The sequence below is a fragment of the Quercus lobata genome, chromosome 4 (assembly GCF_001633185.2).
Source record: "Quercus lobata isolate SW786 chromosome 4, ValleyOak3.0 Primary Assembly, whole genome shotgun sequence".
NCBI classification, from domain to species: domain Eukaryota; kingdom Viridiplantae; phylum Streptophyta; class Magnoliopsida; order Fagales; family Fagaceae; genus Quercus; species Quercus lobata.
Genome location: NC_044907.1, coordinates 88019579 through 88038253, shown reverse-complemented (window position 1 = coordinate 88038253; position 18675 = coordinate 88019579). Strand labels below are relative to the sequence as shown.

The 18675-nt window shown below is 33.4% G+C and overlaps 1 long non-coding RNA gene across 3 annotated transcripts; it reads left to right on the top strand.

The window, feature by feature from the left end:
* The first annotated feature begins 879 nt into the window (after nucleotides 1-879).
* On the top strand, nucleotides 880-3259 carry LOC115987446. Of its 3 annotated transcripts, XR_004091091.1 has the most exons (4): nucleotides 880-1017; nucleotides 1446-1559; nucleotides 2308-3079; nucleotides 3192-3259. It is a non-coding gene; the product is annotated as an uncharacterized LOC115987446 (long non-coding RNA). The 3 variants fall into 3 exon arrangements; XR_004091090.1 differs by lacking the exon at nucleotides 3192-3259 and having other exon boundaries at nucleotides 2308-3167; XR_004091092.1 differs by lacking the exons at nucleotides 1446-1559; nucleotides 3192-3259 and having other exon boundaries at nucleotides 2308-3167.
* Nucleotides 3260-18675: the final 15416 nt, after the last annotated feature.

The window sequence follows — 18675 nt, the reverse complement described above, 5'->3', positions numbered from 1 at the left end:
TTGGGCAAATCTTAATTCTCAAATGATGGCCTTATTGGAATTTTGTATTTTGATATGATACTATGATGTGGGAATTCTATTGGAACTATGGCATCTTTCTATGATGTTAGATCTTACAATATGGCAACCTTGAAATATTTTTTTTTATTTTTCTAATTTTCTGGGGTGTTGTTGTTGTTCTTTTATCTTCTCCTTTCTTTTTTCCTTATATCTGCTTTTGGGATTTGATGATCTGCGTATGTAATTAATTTTTTTGAATTTTATAGGCCTTGATGTTTGAATGAAAATGAGCTTAATAATCTCATATTGAATTCGTTATATCATTTTTTATTTTATTTTATAGGCTGAGCTGGTAGCTATTCTTTGATGATAACTTGATATTATCCTACCAACTGATGTGAATGCTTAAGGTGTGTATGTGTGTATGTATCTATATCTATCACACACACATTGAATCCCTATTTTTACTAGAAATTAAAAGTTACTGTTTGTCTCATGTATGCAACACTATTCATTCTAAATAAAGAAATGGATTACTTTACTTTAACTTGATTGATTCAAGCAAAATTTAAAAATTGATCATCCTTATGTTTATAAAATTATTTGAACAGTTTAGATTTACAAAGAATATGATTATTATACATAAAAAGGGAATTTTATAAGGCACCATTGCATCATTGTTTTGCCCTATATATATGAATAACTATGACAGGGTGTTGCACTAATAAATGATAATCTTAGTTGGCCCTCACCATTCTTTTACTATATATACATATGTTCTTCTGTTTTTGTTTTTTTTTTTTGTTTTCCCCAGTTGGTTGATGAGGAAGGGGATGAAATCTTGATTTTGATCTGAATTTGGTTTATTGTCTAGATGATGGCACTTACACTATGAAAAAAGTTATGATTCAGAATAGTAAACAGTTGGAGTTGGTAAGGGAGGAGATCCGTGTTTCCTCACTGTTCAGTCATCCCAATCTGCTTCCACTTCTTGGTCATGCTATCATTTCTGTTAAGGTAATCAGTCAGAGTGGTTATTCCTATCTAATTTACAATTGTTATTCATATATTTTTCTTAATATAAAACTTGACACTTACAGAATTGTTACATGACTGTTGCTTTGGTTGGACTACTTTAGTATAAAATTGATGGTATCAAACCATAGTTTTGGCTTTGACTTTGGTCACTAAGCCACAAGAAGTTGAAACATTCCATTTAAACACAAGGAAATGTGGTAAACACATTGGCAGTTATTATTGTTGGGGTTGCAATGTTGCGTACCTTGAAGTTCAAGAGCATGAAGTCTTGCCATGTGTGCAACTTAGCTGTCATTTCTCCTTCTGCTTGGTATTCTTCATAAAATGGTTGTTCTTTCTTCTTACGTTCCAATTTTCTTTCCCATTAATACCTCTCTCTCTCTCTCTCTCTCTCTCGCCCCTTACAGATAATCACTACTAAAGAAGAAAGAAAACAAGAACTTGACGGCTAAATTAGAGACTATCACAGATACAAAAGAAGCAATCTTCAAAGGCCATGCCTGACTTGCTTTAAATTGAAGGTCAATGATTCTTCTTTCAAATTCGAACGTGTCACCATATTTATGCAATTGTTTTATCCCTTCATTTGCATATTTCATTTGGAAGATCAGCTTTATAAAAAGAAAAAATGGTTGCAGGTCACGTGTTTAATGGAATTCTCTTAGACGTGATTTGTAATCCTTTGACTCATTTTTTTTTTCTCATCTCAGATTCATTCCCACACCGTCTCTTACTATCTCTCTCCTTCCCAGATCTGATTTTTATCTTCTAATTCAAAATAAGTTGAATATCTGCAGTGTTCTATATACATTCTTTTGGTATTTTCATTATATGTTATTGACTTATTGTTGCATGCCATATGTTAATTGAAAATTTCTTTTTGATGTGATATGTGAAATTTCATATTTTATATGGGCCATGTTCTTCCCATTTTGTGACACTGTTTAAGGTTGATTTCCTTGAAAATTATTTTTTGGTTGGAACAAAGATTATGGTGGTTCAATTCAACTTATATCAAAGTCTTTTGACAAAATGGGTAAAAGGGATTTGGCTAATTAGTGAAAGGAATTTTTACACATTAAATTAGCCAAACAACTCATATCTTTGGTATGCGTTTATCACTTTACATGTTTAAGAGATTCAATGCAAAATTAACGCAGAATTGCAAGGGTTAATTACAATGGATTGGTTGATTTGATATTTTTTCTCTACATATTTTTCCAATCAATATATTCTCTTCGTCAAACTTTTTTGTCATTAAACTTGCAGGAAAATTTTAGAAGGGAAAGAAGAAGAGGTGGTGGAGGAACTTTTTGTGATAGTGTGGATGTTGTGCAATTAAAGAAATTAATGGCTTTTCAAATAACAGTACAAATTGTCTGGTGTGATGGCCAAAGAGGCTATATGTTTTGCTGCAAGAGATGTCCTTCAAGATAAACTTTGATGGAGCAATGTTTAAAGAACGAAGCACATTTGGAGTAGGAGTCTTTATACGAGATGATAATTGGTAGCTCATTGCCGCATTGAGTTACAAAGGGAGAGCAATTATGGATCTGGAGGAGGCAGAACTAGCAGCAGTTGGCCAAGCTATTAATTTTGCAATTGGAATAGGTGCAAGAGATATCATCTTAGAGGGCGATTTAGCAAGTTTTTGCAATTGGAATAGGTGCAAGAGATATCATCTTAGAGGGTGATTTAGCAAGTTTTTTTTGACAAGTTGTGATCTGAGGAAGAAGATAATTCATGCTGGGAGCTATGGTGGAGGAAGCAATATTAAGAACGAATCTGTTCAAACCATGGAAGGTAAAGCAGTTCTAGGTGAGAGGCGAATCAGCATGCGTATTTATTGGTGTGACTTGATTATTGATTAGCTAAACACTGATGTAATGAATATGAATAGTATTTGATGCAAGTTATCTTTGATTAGTTTAAGGAAAAAAAAAAAAAAGACCAATACCCCAACATACTATATCTCTCTAAAATGCTTCCAAAGAAGAAAAGTTTCAGTTGCTCCATATACTCCATGGTGGTTTTGATATGAGTATGATTCTATGTTTTCCACTTTGTATTTCATTTGTTTTGACTCTTTCTTTTTTTAAATATTATTATTGTTACCTTTTCATTGATTTATTTTCTTTTATCCTCTATGGCAGATGCACTTCCAGTGTGGACCCTTATGATCACTATTACATTTGTAGAAGTTTTTATGTTGATATCAATTTCCAATCATTAGATTCAATCTGTATGTTGAAGAACCCTAAGCATGTAATAATTCTAATAAATTTATTGCAAAAATAGGTAGGAGGATGATTTCTAATTTACTGTCTAAAACACTGGTTCATTAACACTTCTAATACATGTTGCATTGAGTGATTTATTTTGAAAAGTTACTAATTTTCTCAAAATTTGCTATAACCTCAGTGATTTTTTCCCCTAGGGGATGTTAAAAATAAACAAATATGGGGTTTTTGGATGTCACCCTTGATGTACTCATAAAACATGATTCTGATTAATAAGTTCTTTTTTTCGGAGTTTTGATCAAAGTAAATTCTTAAATTACTTATTTGTGTCTTTCTTTTTGGCGTTTTGTCAAGTTACATTGACACTTGGTTTTTGTAAACTGAACAGAATGTCTGGGATTCAAAGTTTTGAAGTCCTATAAACTATGACTTTTTTCGACATGCATATCAATATTTGATAGCATAAGAGCATTGATAGGCTTAATCAATGAAGCAGGAACCTATGTTGCAACTCAAAATTTGTGCCATGTATCTTTCTTTTTATATTTTTATTTTTATTTTTCTATAGAAGTATCTTTCTATCTTGGAAGAACATTTTCTTTATTTAGCCTTCACAGGTGCCATTTTAGTTTTAGTAAACTTAACAATTTAAAATATGATTATTAGGTTCATATTCTTTTGTATATTAATCTTAACAAATTATATTTACTCTATTTTTAATAACATGTAATATAATCTATATATATATATAAAACCGAAGCTTTTGGAGCTCCCACAATTTTCCACATCAGCATAATTTTTTTTTTCTAAAACTAAAAATAAAACCTAAATGCAAAATAAAACTTCTCTAGAACTCAAACCCGATAAATGCCCTGCCTTCTCTTTCTCCAAAATGCAGACCTTAAACTCCTTCTACCAGCTCCCCCAACGCTTCTCCTCTACCAGCTCCCCCAATGCTCAAACCCACGGCAAACTAGCAGAGATCTCCTTCCTCAGACCCACAGCAAAGCATCCAAAGACACCATACCCACAGATTCCTCAATCAAAACCCACCATACCCACCATACGGCCATACCCACAAACCAATAGAGATCTCCTTCCTCAGACCCACGGCAAAGACCACTTCTCTTTCCTCCAAAATGCAGACCCACCAACAAACCATCACATGCAACCTCAACTTTTTCGGTCGGCGATACACCATCACACCCAGCCCAGTCCAGTCGGCTCTACACCATCACACCCAACCCAGCCCGTCAAACCCACGGCAAACCAGCAGAGATCTTCTTCTTCTTTTTTCACGGTTGTTCAATTTATAGGTTTCATTCTTAATTTTTGTTCTTCCATTCACTTTTATTTAGATCTAATATTCTTGAAGGTTGTTTGGGTATGCTCTCTTCTAAACACACAGCAACTATATGGTTGGAAATTTTTATTATTATTTGTCAATTTGAAATTTAAAGTAGTTGAGTATGAGGTTTGACCTATAAAACTTCAATGCTGCCCCATGATGTGCTTGCCGAATATTTCCTGTCAAGCCTTTGGTTCCTTCAACTAAGTGTCTTTGCATTTTGTGCTTGACTAGGTTAAATCTAGATATTGCCATTAGAAGGCATTAGATGTTTGTGTATACAATCTGCTTATGATTCATTCACCAATTTGACATTAGCGTCGCTTTATAATTCTGAATTTTTATTGCTCTCTTTATAATTCTGATTTCTATTCAGTTTATTTTGGATTTAATTTTGTGAATTCTTATCTGGGTTCATGTATGGCTGCCAATCTTTGAATTCTTATTGTAATTTATGCCCGATTGGGTGTTGGTTACTTGAGCTTTTAAGTTTATTTTAGGTTTCTAATTGTGGTGGGAATGCCCTGTTTTAAACATATTGGCTGAATTATTATGTAAGCATCCAATTAAGAAGTTGTTTAACTGGCTGGAAACTCAGATTTAGTTTGTTATTTTCTATTTGATTATTGAATGCCCTGTAGATTTTTTGTTTGGGGCAGGGTTGAAGTAGACTATGTGTATCTGTGGGAGTCTTTTTTATATCATTATTGGTTTATTTAAGTTTAATCTAAACTATATATGCAATACCATGGCTCTATTTGGATTTTGAATTATTATACCAGAAGTATTTGCTATATAAAATCCAAAAAGTGCATGTACTGCTCAAACTTATGCTTTAAATTTAATTTTTACTCTTCAGATTGCTTTACTTTTGTAAATTAAAGGGTTTAGGGGTTTATCTAACAAGCTAAGTCTTGAATCTAAATATTCAGAGGATAAATGATTTTCACGGCAAGTAGGACTTCATTTCTGATTGTAGTTCCTATTGCATTCATATGTTATTTGTACTGCTCATTTTGCATCTATGTTCATCAAATTTACACTTGCTTTGAACTTCTCCAATCCCAAAACAAAGAGAGAAGGAATGAAAATTCCACTAACATGAGCACCAGCCTAAGCACTATCTTTAACAATTACAACTCCAGCGTCCAATTCAATGGCCTATACAGCCAATGTGGTACTTCTCTGCCTTCCAAAGGTGAACCATATCACAAGAAGATTGGCCAAAAAGCTTCACCTACTTTTCTGTACGTGTCATAAATTTACTAATTATTTCTTCTTCTTTTTTTTCCCCCCTAAAAACTCAAAAGTAAAGCTGTATGAAGTGCTTGATCCCCAATTTAAAATTTTCTGATAATGTACCCAACAACAAGTAGTCAACGTACTGCGGGTATTAGACAAATAGTGGAATGCAGGTTATGCAGTAGTTATAAAGGAAGGAGTTCTCAGTATGCACACTATGTAATAGATGATGATTACATATTGGAATAAAGGAAAATTTTCTGCTTTTATGCACAGTTTGGTTTTAAATTGAAACAGAGAGGAACTAAACTCTTATATTTAGTTATTAGAGGATATAGCTTTGCTTCAAAGTTTTTTTATAAAGCAAAGGATATTAAGATGGTTATAAGCAGCTGAGGTAATGTTTATAGGGTGCATAAGCCTTCTTATTCTGTGGACTATGACATGGCAGCCCTTCTTATCTACCATTCTACATGCTTGTCTTCATGATATGCACAGTTTGGGTTATCTAAAGCTTGGTTTTATATTTAGTTTAATTGTTTGAGTAATTAGTTTTGCACAAAAAAAAAAAAAAATGATGTTTGGAATGAATAATACGAGTTAATGTTTCTACTATAGTTGATGCTCTTTTTTGGACAGTAATGATATTTCATGTCCTTTTATTATGGATATAATTTTTATTTATTTTGATTTTTAAAAATTGGTAGCGTTCCCATGCATCGCACGGGTTAGCGACTAGTTGAAACTAATTCCTCAAGCATTAAATCACATACTGAGTATTATGCATGGTCATAAAGATAATTTATTACAAAATATTTAAAAATAAATTTACATCGTACCCGTGCATTGCACGGGAACATCAGCTAGTTAATAGTAAAATTTATATTATTTAAATACAAAATCAACCATTTATTAACAGAAGAATAAATTAAGAACCAGAAATATAAAGGGGAAATTTTGTAAAAACTTACCATTCAAAATCTTACAGACTCTCTCTCTCACTCAATTTTCTTTTTCTTTTTTCAGATAATTTTCGCTACTATGTATATTGATTTAGTTGTTTTAATTATTTTTAAAAAGTAGAAAAGAAGTCTTGTTTCTGAGTATTTCTGCAAACAGGGAAAAACTTGTGTGGAGAAAATGTTTCAAAATTGTTGCAGGAATAGAGTACAGAGAGAGAGAGAAGAACGTATAGAAACAGAGAGAGAAGAATATAAAGAAACAAAGGGAGAAGAAAGAATTTTTTTTTTTTTTTTTTTTTTTGGGAAAAGATATGAAACCACAGAATTGAAATCTATAATTACAGCAAACATTAATTAGGAACCCCAAATCCCAAACATTTGAGCCTCAAATTTATTATGTCTTTCGTCCTAATTCAAGAATGTTCAGAATGGAAACAAAAAACCGCAAACTATTCATTATCAAATAGATTAGGATAACAACAACAACAAAAATTGAGGATTCAAGGTGATCTTACCAAGGAGATTTGATCTGATGCGTTTGGGGTATCTTGAGTAGAAAGATTCAAAGCTGGTGGAGTCATTTGGAGAAATTGAACCAGGAAATTTTGACGCAGTGAAGCCATTTTTCTGAGTTTTCAACCAAATAGAGAGAAATTGTTTCAAAATTGTGCATAGGAAATACATTTCAAAAGAGAGTGAGAGAGAGAGAGAGAGAGAAAGGGAAAGAGAAGCGTATAGGGAGAGACAAAGTAAAGTGTTTGATTTTTTTTTTTTTAAGAGGTTTTTTATGGGTAGGAATATGAAACGGATTTGTAAGTGCTACCCAAGAGTCAAAACGTTGTATTTTTTTTTTCTTTGAGAAGAAGAACTTAATTTTTTTGAGAAACTTTTAATATGAAGAGAATCAGAAAATTGTTTCTCATAAACCACCGAACCAAAAGTCACCTCACTAAAAAGATACAATTGTTTAATGTTTTAAAGTGACCATGTCATTAATTTATGTAGCCACGTGACGTAATGAGGAGCGGTCAATAAAAAGTCAAATGTTTCAGCTATTAGTAATTATATATATATATATATATATATATAAGCATTGGAAATGTGGAGAATAAGAAAAGGCAAAGGAAATCTAGTGATAAGGTATAACTCTAAATGGGTTGATCAAAGCAGATAATGAAGAAATTAAGGATAATGTGTAGGGTGCAGTAATGTAAATAAGTTTGAGTCTTTGAGAGAAAATTAATAAACTTTAAAAAAACCGAATAAAAGGAGAGAAAGCTAACAACAAAAGTAGAGAAAACTAACAATAACAAAAGAGTGAGTCTATACTCTATGCAACTAAAGGAAGCATAGCAACAAGATTATAAGATGAAGAAATAAGAGAAAGGGGGAGTATATAAAAGCAAATGTGAAGATCAAAGCAGTATTGGCTCCCTTGCATACATCAACAACAAAGATTGCTTAATAATAATGGAGAGCAGTATGATGAGTAGTGAGGGAAAAAAAGATTTAACTTCTTGAGGGATTGATATTTTAAAATTTATACCCTTGGATTAAACATTCTTGTTCTTCCTAACATGCATGCCAAATTTCATATATTAACCAATATTATTTACTATTCAATTAATAACTTTTTGTAGATAATTTTATTATACAAAAACTTGAAATTTAAACATTTTATAAATGAGATAATTATTGATCTTGAAAGATCTTGATAAAATATATATATATATATATATATATTTATTTATTTATATATAAATTGCATAACTATATCTTGAGATTAAATGTAACAGAGTAAACATCAAAATAATCATGGCAATGGATAATTGAGATTCTACAAACTATACATAGACCTAACTTTTCGGGTTAATCTCACATTGGAAAATGAGTGTGAGTTAAAGAGGTTTAAAGTCTATACTGTGTATTCAAGAGTTAGACCCTTTTAGATATACACCACTATAAGTTTCTTCAAAAACCTTCTCCCCTCTCCCTGTGTGTGTGTGTGTTACAAATACTTAGTATTCGACTTTTCTTATTTAATTAGTCCCGCATCTTCAATTGCACCTATACAACAAGATAGATTTGCATTATTAATCTAATTCGTTACTTTTTTAGTTATATCCAATTAAAGTATAATGATTTCAAATGCAATCTAAGAAATACTAGCGCAATCCTCAACTTTTTCCTTTCCTTGTGGTGTATAACTAATAATTTCTTCATAAAATTTCATTAAATTTAATTGAGAAAGTAACAAATTAGGAGTGTTTTCTAATTTTTCAAACATATAGGAGGAAATTGACTGGTTTCAAAGATAAAGGGGGGAATTGTGAAATACTATAAATATGAATGGGAGGAAATGCTTTTTCCCTTTAAAAAAAAAATTGGGTTGCAATAGACTTTTGAGGTGCAAAACAAAAATGAACCGTTTATCATTCAAATAAGATACAGCTCAGAATACACTGATCCCAAATGCATAACACCATTTTAAAAAAATCAACCTCTTTTTAATCACTCAAACGAGATGAATACTCCAAATAAAACACAATTGAGTAAAAAAAAAAAACAACATTGTTTTCAACAAAAGAATGTTTCAAAATGCACCAATCAATAAGATTAGAATAAAATGGCTTTGACCCACTAAATCTAACCTTACTTAAACCAGATCAAACCCATTAACAAGCACAAAAATGATGAGACACGCACATAGAAATACAGACTTGTTCTTGTGAAGGTTGATAGTGTGCTCTCTGGTGACAACCTCTTACTTTGCTGCCCTTGTCTACCATTTTTGCAGCTTTTCAATTTTACTTTTGTTTTTATTATGCAAAATACAATAAAAACATTAGCCTTTTTTTTTTTTTTTTTAACTTGTATAATTCTAGCCATTAATAAATATGAATGAAGACGATTTAAACTCATGGCTAATAAATAATTTGAGCAAAAATATTCTGATCTGAAATCAGAAAATTTCTAGCTGTGGCACTCATGCACCATCATGCACTATGGAATAAAGTTAGACAGCACAAGGAATTCAGTTTAGAACACACATCCCCATCAACCACCCAGTGTGGCACAACCACAAACCACGATTGACCCCATGGCCATGACAGTAACTGATCTCATTGATCATACCACTTGCACATTGAAACCAGATTTGGTGAGTGTGAGCAAATCCTATTCTAAAACCCCAAGACATAGTCCTTTTACCTCATTTCCATATTGCTTTATATTTGATATGCCTTGTTTAGCCTAGCTCTTGGTTTATGGAAATTAGTTAATCACTTACACTTGAACTAATCTTATTAGTTTTGCTTCAAAGTGATTTAGCAATAAAAGCATAATTAAGGGTTCTAAATATTTGCTAAGGTTGCTATAGCATCTTTCAAGAATTATCCATAAATACTTCTGAGCTTCAGCAAAATCCTCTAAAACAATGGCTGCAAAATTGCATTCTGTCCAAGCAGATAATGATTGAGGACATGATGCACCTCATGCAAGTGGTCTTTACTACTCAGTGGAGCCTCTGGCTCCACCAAAACCAAATAATCCATGAAGGGAAAGAGGCAAGCCCAATTGAAGCCTTACTAACCTCAAAACATTTGATATGCAGGTACCAAATAGCATATGTAACAGGGCAAGGGGAAAAGCCAAATAGGCCCACCAACACATAAGTCTGCAGGCCTGGCAACTCCATATCAAAGCAGATGGAGTCAGATATAAACGGCGTACAAGAAGCGGAATTTCCTTTGAAGCCATAAGCAGGGAGGGAAGTAGAGTTTTGGAAGCCTAGGACACCACTAAAACCTGGTCCACATTCATCGCCAAGCAGATTGGCATACAAAGTGCAGTCATAAAAGCTACACAATTGGGGTTCACAAGCATTATCATCATCACTCACAGTGAAGGAAGAGAACAGAGGTGGAAGCAAAACAAGGAATTCCATTGGTACAGCAGGGCACCATTTCCAGACATCCAACACTTAAGCCAGCAAGGAATAAAACTCATAGTCCAAGCTGTTCCTGGCCACATTTTGCAGGGAACTACCTCAAGATCAAGACGTGCATCAAGTCCCCCATACATTCTCTTTGGTTGGACCAAATCTTTAGTAATAGCTGTATTAGCTAAAGACTTCCTGTGTTTGGTACATTCCCGACCTGGTATCCAAAAAAAAAAAAAAAAAACACTCAAAGGAATTCAGTATAGAACTAAAGATCCATATATGTTAATGGGCACCTCGTTGGGATCAAACAACTCTTCTAGCAAAGAAGTATTCCTAAGGCATCATTCTGAATATACATTGCATAAACACAGTCCTGGCTAATTCATCAGCAAGCATATTGACCATTGCTAAAGTAACATAACCATAGCCACAACTGGCACCAATCACTGTATCCCTTTTCAGCACAACATGTTTCAAAACCCTAGTAAAAATAGTCAATATCAACTATTTGATGCCTGGATACATTTGGCTGAAAAAATTGGCAAAATAGGAACAAAAATGTCTCAATCTAGAGATGGAATTGGGCAAAAAAATGAATTAACAGGAGCCTGTAGTAGGTCATTCCAATATAGCATCAAACAAGGTCCATAAAACAAAGTCATTTCGTTGACCCACCAAGCAAAAGTAGCATTCAGCTCATAAACTTAAGTACCAAGATGTGTGTGTGTGTGTGTGTTTATGGTTAATTATGAAATAGTTCGGCGATCATCTGCACCAACGTATAAAAAGGCATTTTAAAGATCACCAAAAAATCTAGATTGTGGTATAGTTTCCTAGAAAGGAGCAGTTAATCATAAATGGTTGAGTGATCTGGTGCAATTCATTCTGTTTAAGGATGAGCAGATCACTTGCAATATAGGGAGTGAAGTAAGCATGGGATATGTATAGCAAGCATATTATCATTGAGTATGCCATTGAAGTGGCAATAAAAGACATCTTGGGACCTTAAATCAATTGCTAATTGATCGAAAAGATAAGAAAATTGTAGAGAGTAATCCAACATGCCTAGAGTTCCAATTTGTGCTCACATCAAACAAAGATTTATCCACACATGCACATGCAAGCACACAAAACCCTAAAAACTAAAACTTGCATTAGGTGCTTCAAGTGTTCTAAGAACTTATTCTGTGCTGTAGAGTGCATTTTCAAATTTAACTTTGTTTTCTCCTATTGTTCCGGCTATATATAATGCCAAAAGACGTGGTGAAGCAAATTTTTCTGTTGCCTTCTAATCCGAACTAGCAAAGATTAAAATCTTTGTAAAGAATCAAAATAGCAAACCAAATAAACAACTACATAAAATCAATATTTCAAGGAATCCAATCTTTAAGTACTTACAAGTAACCAAATTCTGTTGTTTTCTTCCTCCCAAAGACATATCTCGTAAGAACATCCTCCATTCCTACATCACAGCATTCATATTCAAAACATACATATATAACTATATACATACATTCGAAGAAATCAGAAGAACTAGAGTGAACTGATTCATCAAATTCTTCGCCTAGTCTTAGCACATGTACTTAGAGGGGAAGAAGCAAAAATCAGAATAGTTCCTTTCATACTTACACAACTAAATTTGGATTAAATTAAATCGAATCTAATCTAATCACATACAAACCTACAAAAAACAATTTAAGTTCAGAGAAATTAACCTACAAGTTTAAAGCAATTAAGCTTCAGTTCAATGAAAAGGTATAAAATTTACAACAAAACCCAGATTTTTGTAAGTATAGTTTCTCAAAGAAATCCATCAGCTTAGAAGCAAATATTAAATTTTAGCATATAACCCAAATGGCCAACTACTACTAGTACTCTGTTTTCTTATGTCGGACAAGGAAAAGAAAATAATTTTATAAGAAGTGAAAGAGGGAATAAGATTTTCAGAAGATGCGAGAGTCCATTTGGCTCAATGGCTTTCACGCAGAAGTGAGTCCATTCTCTAGAGTTACAAAGGAATGTGAAGAAGAACAAAGTCTAAGCGTAACAGGTTCGAGGAAATAGAGGAAAAAAAACAGTAACACTTGAAATAAATAACAAACACAATCCTAAAATATCCCACATCGATAAAATACAAACGTAAATTGTTTTATTTATAAATTGTTGCTATAATCTTGTTAATTGCCGAGCTTAGTAACGTAAGCTTGTAACCAAGTTGGGGCATTAAAGTGGTTGAATGTATGTTGAGATTGCCTAGGTGGGATGTGATTAGTATGTTGATTTGTCCAATATGGAGTCAATATTCAGCATGCCCCTTACCCTTGGGTTGAAGGGCACCCCCACCCACAATGGATGGGTAGCCCACACATCTCAAATTGAATGGTTTGTGAAGGATTGGGGTATTCCCACAAATCAACACACAACAACCCCTCCCACCATGCTATCTAGTTCTTCTCAATACAAACAACCACTTGTTTTAATTTTTAATTTTTTACATTTATTTATTGTCAATCTGTGTAAAAATCCATATTTTTTAGATGAGCATTACCAATCTATTTTCATTTTTTTATTCAATTATTTTCTTGTCAATCTTGGTATTTTTTAATAAGTTGAACGGCCATTCAAACAACTACTCCTACTTTTTACCTTTACCAATGTAAGAATTTTTTTTTTTTTTTTTTTTTAAATGACCATTATCAATCTGTTTTCAATTTTTTTTTTCCCTTTTAAGTACTTTCCTATCTAATCTTGAAAAAAAGATTGTTTTTTTCTTTTTAGTATGTTAAAATTTAAGAAAAGAAAAGAAAAGAAAAGCCAAATAGGACTAAAATTGATAACTTGCTATATATACCATTCATTGGGCTGATTATAAAAGATGGAGTTTAATAGAAATTCAAAGTCGTTAAGACTTTGATGGAGAATTGTTGTTATAATATTGAAATCCTTTGTGGAACCATTGTTCAATCTTTATCTAATGGGGAGGAAAGGGATAAGATGATCAATAATTTGACAAGCTTATTGTGAACAAAGAGGTTGGCTAATGTGAACAATTGTTTATAGTGCACACAATTGTTGTTAATGGTGCTCCCAATATGATAAAAAAGTCCATATCAAGATCATCAAGGCTTTGGGTAACTCTACTATGGAGTTCTTTCCATCCATCTTGATGCGAGTAAATTGAATTTTACCCTATTATCAACATTTAAAAAAAATGTTGAGTATCATAATTTTATTCTTTATTTTAAATATTGATAACGTGATAAAATCTAATCACTCATTTCAAAAGAGTGAATAGCATTTTAGAAACTCTATAGTTTAGTTCCTTAAACCTCTAAAGGATCATAATTTGGTAAAGCTCTACAAGGTGTATATTGTAAGTGTATTGGTTTGATTAAAATAAAGGATAGATAGTTGATGCTATGCAATAACCTAAACAACTTGGATTGTGGTTGTGGATGATTCCTATGATAATGTATGTTAGCTTCTAAAGATTTAGATTTAAATATTTAGAATCATTTTTGTATTGTGTTGGCAAACTGAGAATAAAACATGTCTAGTCTAGGTTTTTAGGCAATGCTTAAAAGTGGTTGTTTCAAGGTTCAAGTTTGGTTGATTGCAAAAAATGGGAGTGTGGTTCTGCCTTGCTTTACCGATCGAGAATTAGGCTCGACCGATCAAAAATCGCTGGTCCAATTTTTCTACTGAATTTTTAAATAGGCCCAAACCCGCGAAAATGTTTAAGGTTTCATCTAAATTTCTCTACATATAAAAGGGAAACCTAGCCATGTTTTGAAGACTTTTGGAAGCCTTGCGTGTTACTCTTTGTAAGATCTAAGAGATTTTACACCTTTTAACTACACAAGAATCTATTGGAGCTAAAACTACAATCAAGCATTGCAAGAACATAGTTGCTGCATCAAGATCATTACTGATGGTGATCTGAAACCTTTGAGTGAGATCTCAAAGTCACAAGCAATGTGGCTTGTGTTGGTGTAAATCCAAGAAGAGAAGGAGTCCATGGATTCGGAGCTTGCACATGGTCATGTCAATAAGTTACTACTAGAGATAGCAATAGATTTAGGATTAAATCTAATTGTAAAAACTTCAATTCTCTTATAGTGGATTTAATTTACTTGAGGATAGCTAGGTTAAATTCTCCCTAGGTTTTTACCTTGAAACGGTTCATTTCATCGATTTTCCTGGGTCATCATATCGTGGTATTATTTACTTTTCCGCATTTTTGCAAGATATGATTTATTTGTGTTTAACCTAGATCTGAATAATTAATCTAAGTAATCACTTGGTCAATAAATTAGGTTAAACAGTTTGTTTTAAGGGGTCTAAACAAACAAACAAGTGGTATTAGAGTAGGTTAGCCTAGAGTAATCCTTGAACCCTACTGTCATGGATTCTTTGTCTTGTTTCTTGAAAGCAACTAGGATGAGAGTTGAATCTATTTCTTCTTGGGCTATATGGCTTTTTAAATGTGCTAATCCTATTCTTGAATATTTACATATAACTACTACTTGCAATAATTATGTTCGTTATACTTCTTTAACTACCTTAGAGGCATGTGATACTTGACTTTGGTATTTGGATAGTGGTTGTTCCAGGCACATTATAGGTAATAAAGCCTTGTTCAAGACTCTTTTTGTAGGAAAGATTGGTACTATCACCTTTGGAAATGGAAGCAAGTTAGTCATCCGAGGTATTGGAACAATAGACATTCTAGGGCTACCCGTGTTTGAAGATGTGTGGTTCGTGGATGGGTTGAAGGCGAACTTGGTGAGTATCAGTCAAATCTATGACAATGGGCTGAATGTGTTGTTCACTAAGTATGAAAGATACAGGATGATGGAGGTGACTACATATGTGTTGGAATAAGAACATCTGATAATTGTTATGGTATAACACCAAGCATAAATCATAAGTGTTATAGTGAAAAAATTAATTAGGTTGATTTGTGGCATCAACGGCTAGGACATGCTAGTCACAAGCAAATAGAAAAAAATCTCCAAGTGTGAGGCAGTTCTCAGGCTACCAAATTTTGAAAAGATAGAGAAATTAAAGTACCTGTGGACCATGTCAGATTGGAAAACAAGTGAAAGGTAGGCATCCATCAATCAGTGAAGGTCAGACATCTAGACCTTTGGAGTTGCTGCATATTGATCTTATGGGTCCTGTTAGAGTTCAAAGCTTAGGTAGAATGAAGTACATCCTTGTTGTGGTGGATGATTTTACAAGATATACGTGGGTGGTTCTTCTAAAAGATAAGTAAGAAGCTACTGACAATATGATTCATCTGTGCAAGAAGTTGCAAGTAGAGAAGAATATCCTGATTGCTTGGATCAGAAGTGATCATGGAAGAGAATTTGAGAACTCTAAACTCATATCCTTTTGCAATGATCAAGGGACAAAGCAAGAATTCTTTGCACCCAAGACACCTCAGCAGAATGGGGTTGTGGAAAGAAAGAATAGAGTAATTTAAGAGATGGCTTAGGTTATGCTGAACAATAAAAGCATGCCAAAATCATTTTGGGGAGAAGCTGTAAACACTACATGTCATACCTTGAATAGAGTGTACTTCCGTCCCAATACAAAGAAGACACTATATGAAGTTTGGAGAGGAAAGAAACCAGTGGTGAAATATTTTAGAGTTTTTGGGAGTGATTGTTACATCCTTCAAGACCAAGAGAATCTGGAGAAATTTGATGCAAAAAGTGATAAAGGTTTCTTGGATATTCTATATCAAGCAAAGCATACAGAGTATATAATCTTAGAACTAAAACTGTGATGGAATTTGCTAATATAGTGATAAATGATGAACAATGTGCTGAAACTCATGTTGAAGAGGCTCAAAGTGTTCAAGAGAGATCATAGAGGTAGAAGATACTCTTCCTAAGGAGTATGTTGAAAAGTCTATTGATGAAGAACTGTTGATTTTGAATAATTACAAAATGGTAGTTAAATTGTGCTACCACGCGAATTGATTCTGAACTTGTAGTTAAATTGTAGTTAAATGGTAGTTAAATTGATTTTGAACTTTATTTTCCGCTGCATTTAACTTAGTTGGTGATTTGTTTGTGCTACCATGCATATTGTATGTTAATTGAATTAATTAATTAACTTGACTAATTAATTGGTTAATTTATCACAAGGGGTCAATACATTCTTGGCTTATCAAAGCCCACAATGTTGCTAGAGATTAAGAAGTCGTTCATAACTGATCTGTTGTTCTCATCTAATGCAAGAAGTGTGTGAGTTATAAAGTCACGAGCAACCGTCGCATTATTCTCTGATAGCAGCTCTTTCTTCCTCTGTTGGATTACTTCTAAAAGCTTCTAGTGAATAACTTTGCCTGCTTTAATGGCGCTGTTAAAGGTTGTGCCTGGGATATTTATAGGCACAGACGTTAAACCATCTATGATAAGGGCAAAGGGATTAGCAAATGTTGTCACATGGTTGGGATCTGTGATACTCATAAACAACCTACAAGCCGGTGCAAAGGTATACTTCATTGAAAGCGGCAAAACCTTGACTTGTTTGTAAGGAGACGAATCTGTCTCCTACTCTTTCTTTGCCATGGAGTCCATGATAGGTATGAAATATTGAAGAGTTTCTAGCATGAGAAATTCAACCACAGCCCTCCTTATTTTGATAGAATCTTCAGGGGAAAAGTTTTTAAGAGATTCTGGAAGGACACCTTTTAGCAAGAAAGGCGGCAACCAAGAGATGACATATTTGTTCTCATTGGAGAACAGAAACTTGTTTCCCGAAGCACCACAAAACACAGCCATGTTCTCACAAAACAGTGAAGTTTTGAAGAGTTCCTGTGAGTATTTGCTCATTCTATCATTAATGAACGTCTCTGGTGTGCCTCTTTTCCCAGCCATGCCAAATTCCAATGTTTCCCCAATCACAGGCCATCCTTTTATACCTGGTGGAAACTTGGCACGAGTTGAATTTTGCTTATAGATGAGAAAGATGAGTGAGGTGGAAATACAAAGGAGCACAAGGTGCAGCAGGTTTGAGAAGAAATCCATACCAACTTCCACACCCTCTTGCCTGCACAAATGATCAAGACCTTGAAAAGTGATGATCCAAGCATTATCCACTTAAGTTTAGGATATAATATATGTAATATATTATTTTCTATTTGGGGAAACGAGTTGACCCTGCTGTTTTCCCTTATAATTATATTACATGCCAAGAGGCAAAATGGCAATAAATTATTTTCCAAGTGAGACACCAAAGCTTGAATAATTGTCACTTAACCCAAAAACAAAACAATTGCGATTTTTTAATTTTAAAAGCAAGGATGCATGAATGTATCATTATTATTATTTTTTATTCTGCAGTTGCGTACTTTGCACTTTGCATAGTTGCCACATTACGTAAGTGAATTCGCTCAAAAGGTCTAATAACTGATTTATTTATTTATTTTTTAAATTTATTTGTGTTCTTGCCAAACTTATGGCAGGGGTTTAGCTGAAATTACCTACTGTAGCTTATTCGTTTTTTCAAATAATTAAAAGCCAAATAGTCTGTATTTTTACACACTACAAGAAATTTGGATTTAGACTGTGTTTTTTTCAGTGACGTTTTTAAATCTGCCGCTATAAGTGGTATATTTTGACGCTTTTGACTAGCACCACTAAAGCCTGTGCCTTTTGTGACGTTTTTTTAAAAACATCACTGTAACCTAGAACAATCAAAAAGTACAATTTTAGTGGCATTTATTTGGCTTATAGTGACGTTTTCCTAAAACACCGCTGTACTTATTAACAAAACTCTACATAGCCTTGTCACCTCCCCCCCGCCCCCAACACACAAAAAATGAAATAAACCTCTATAGCATCGTTTTAGAGAAGGTCAAGGCCTTGGTTGAATCTGCAAGGCCAT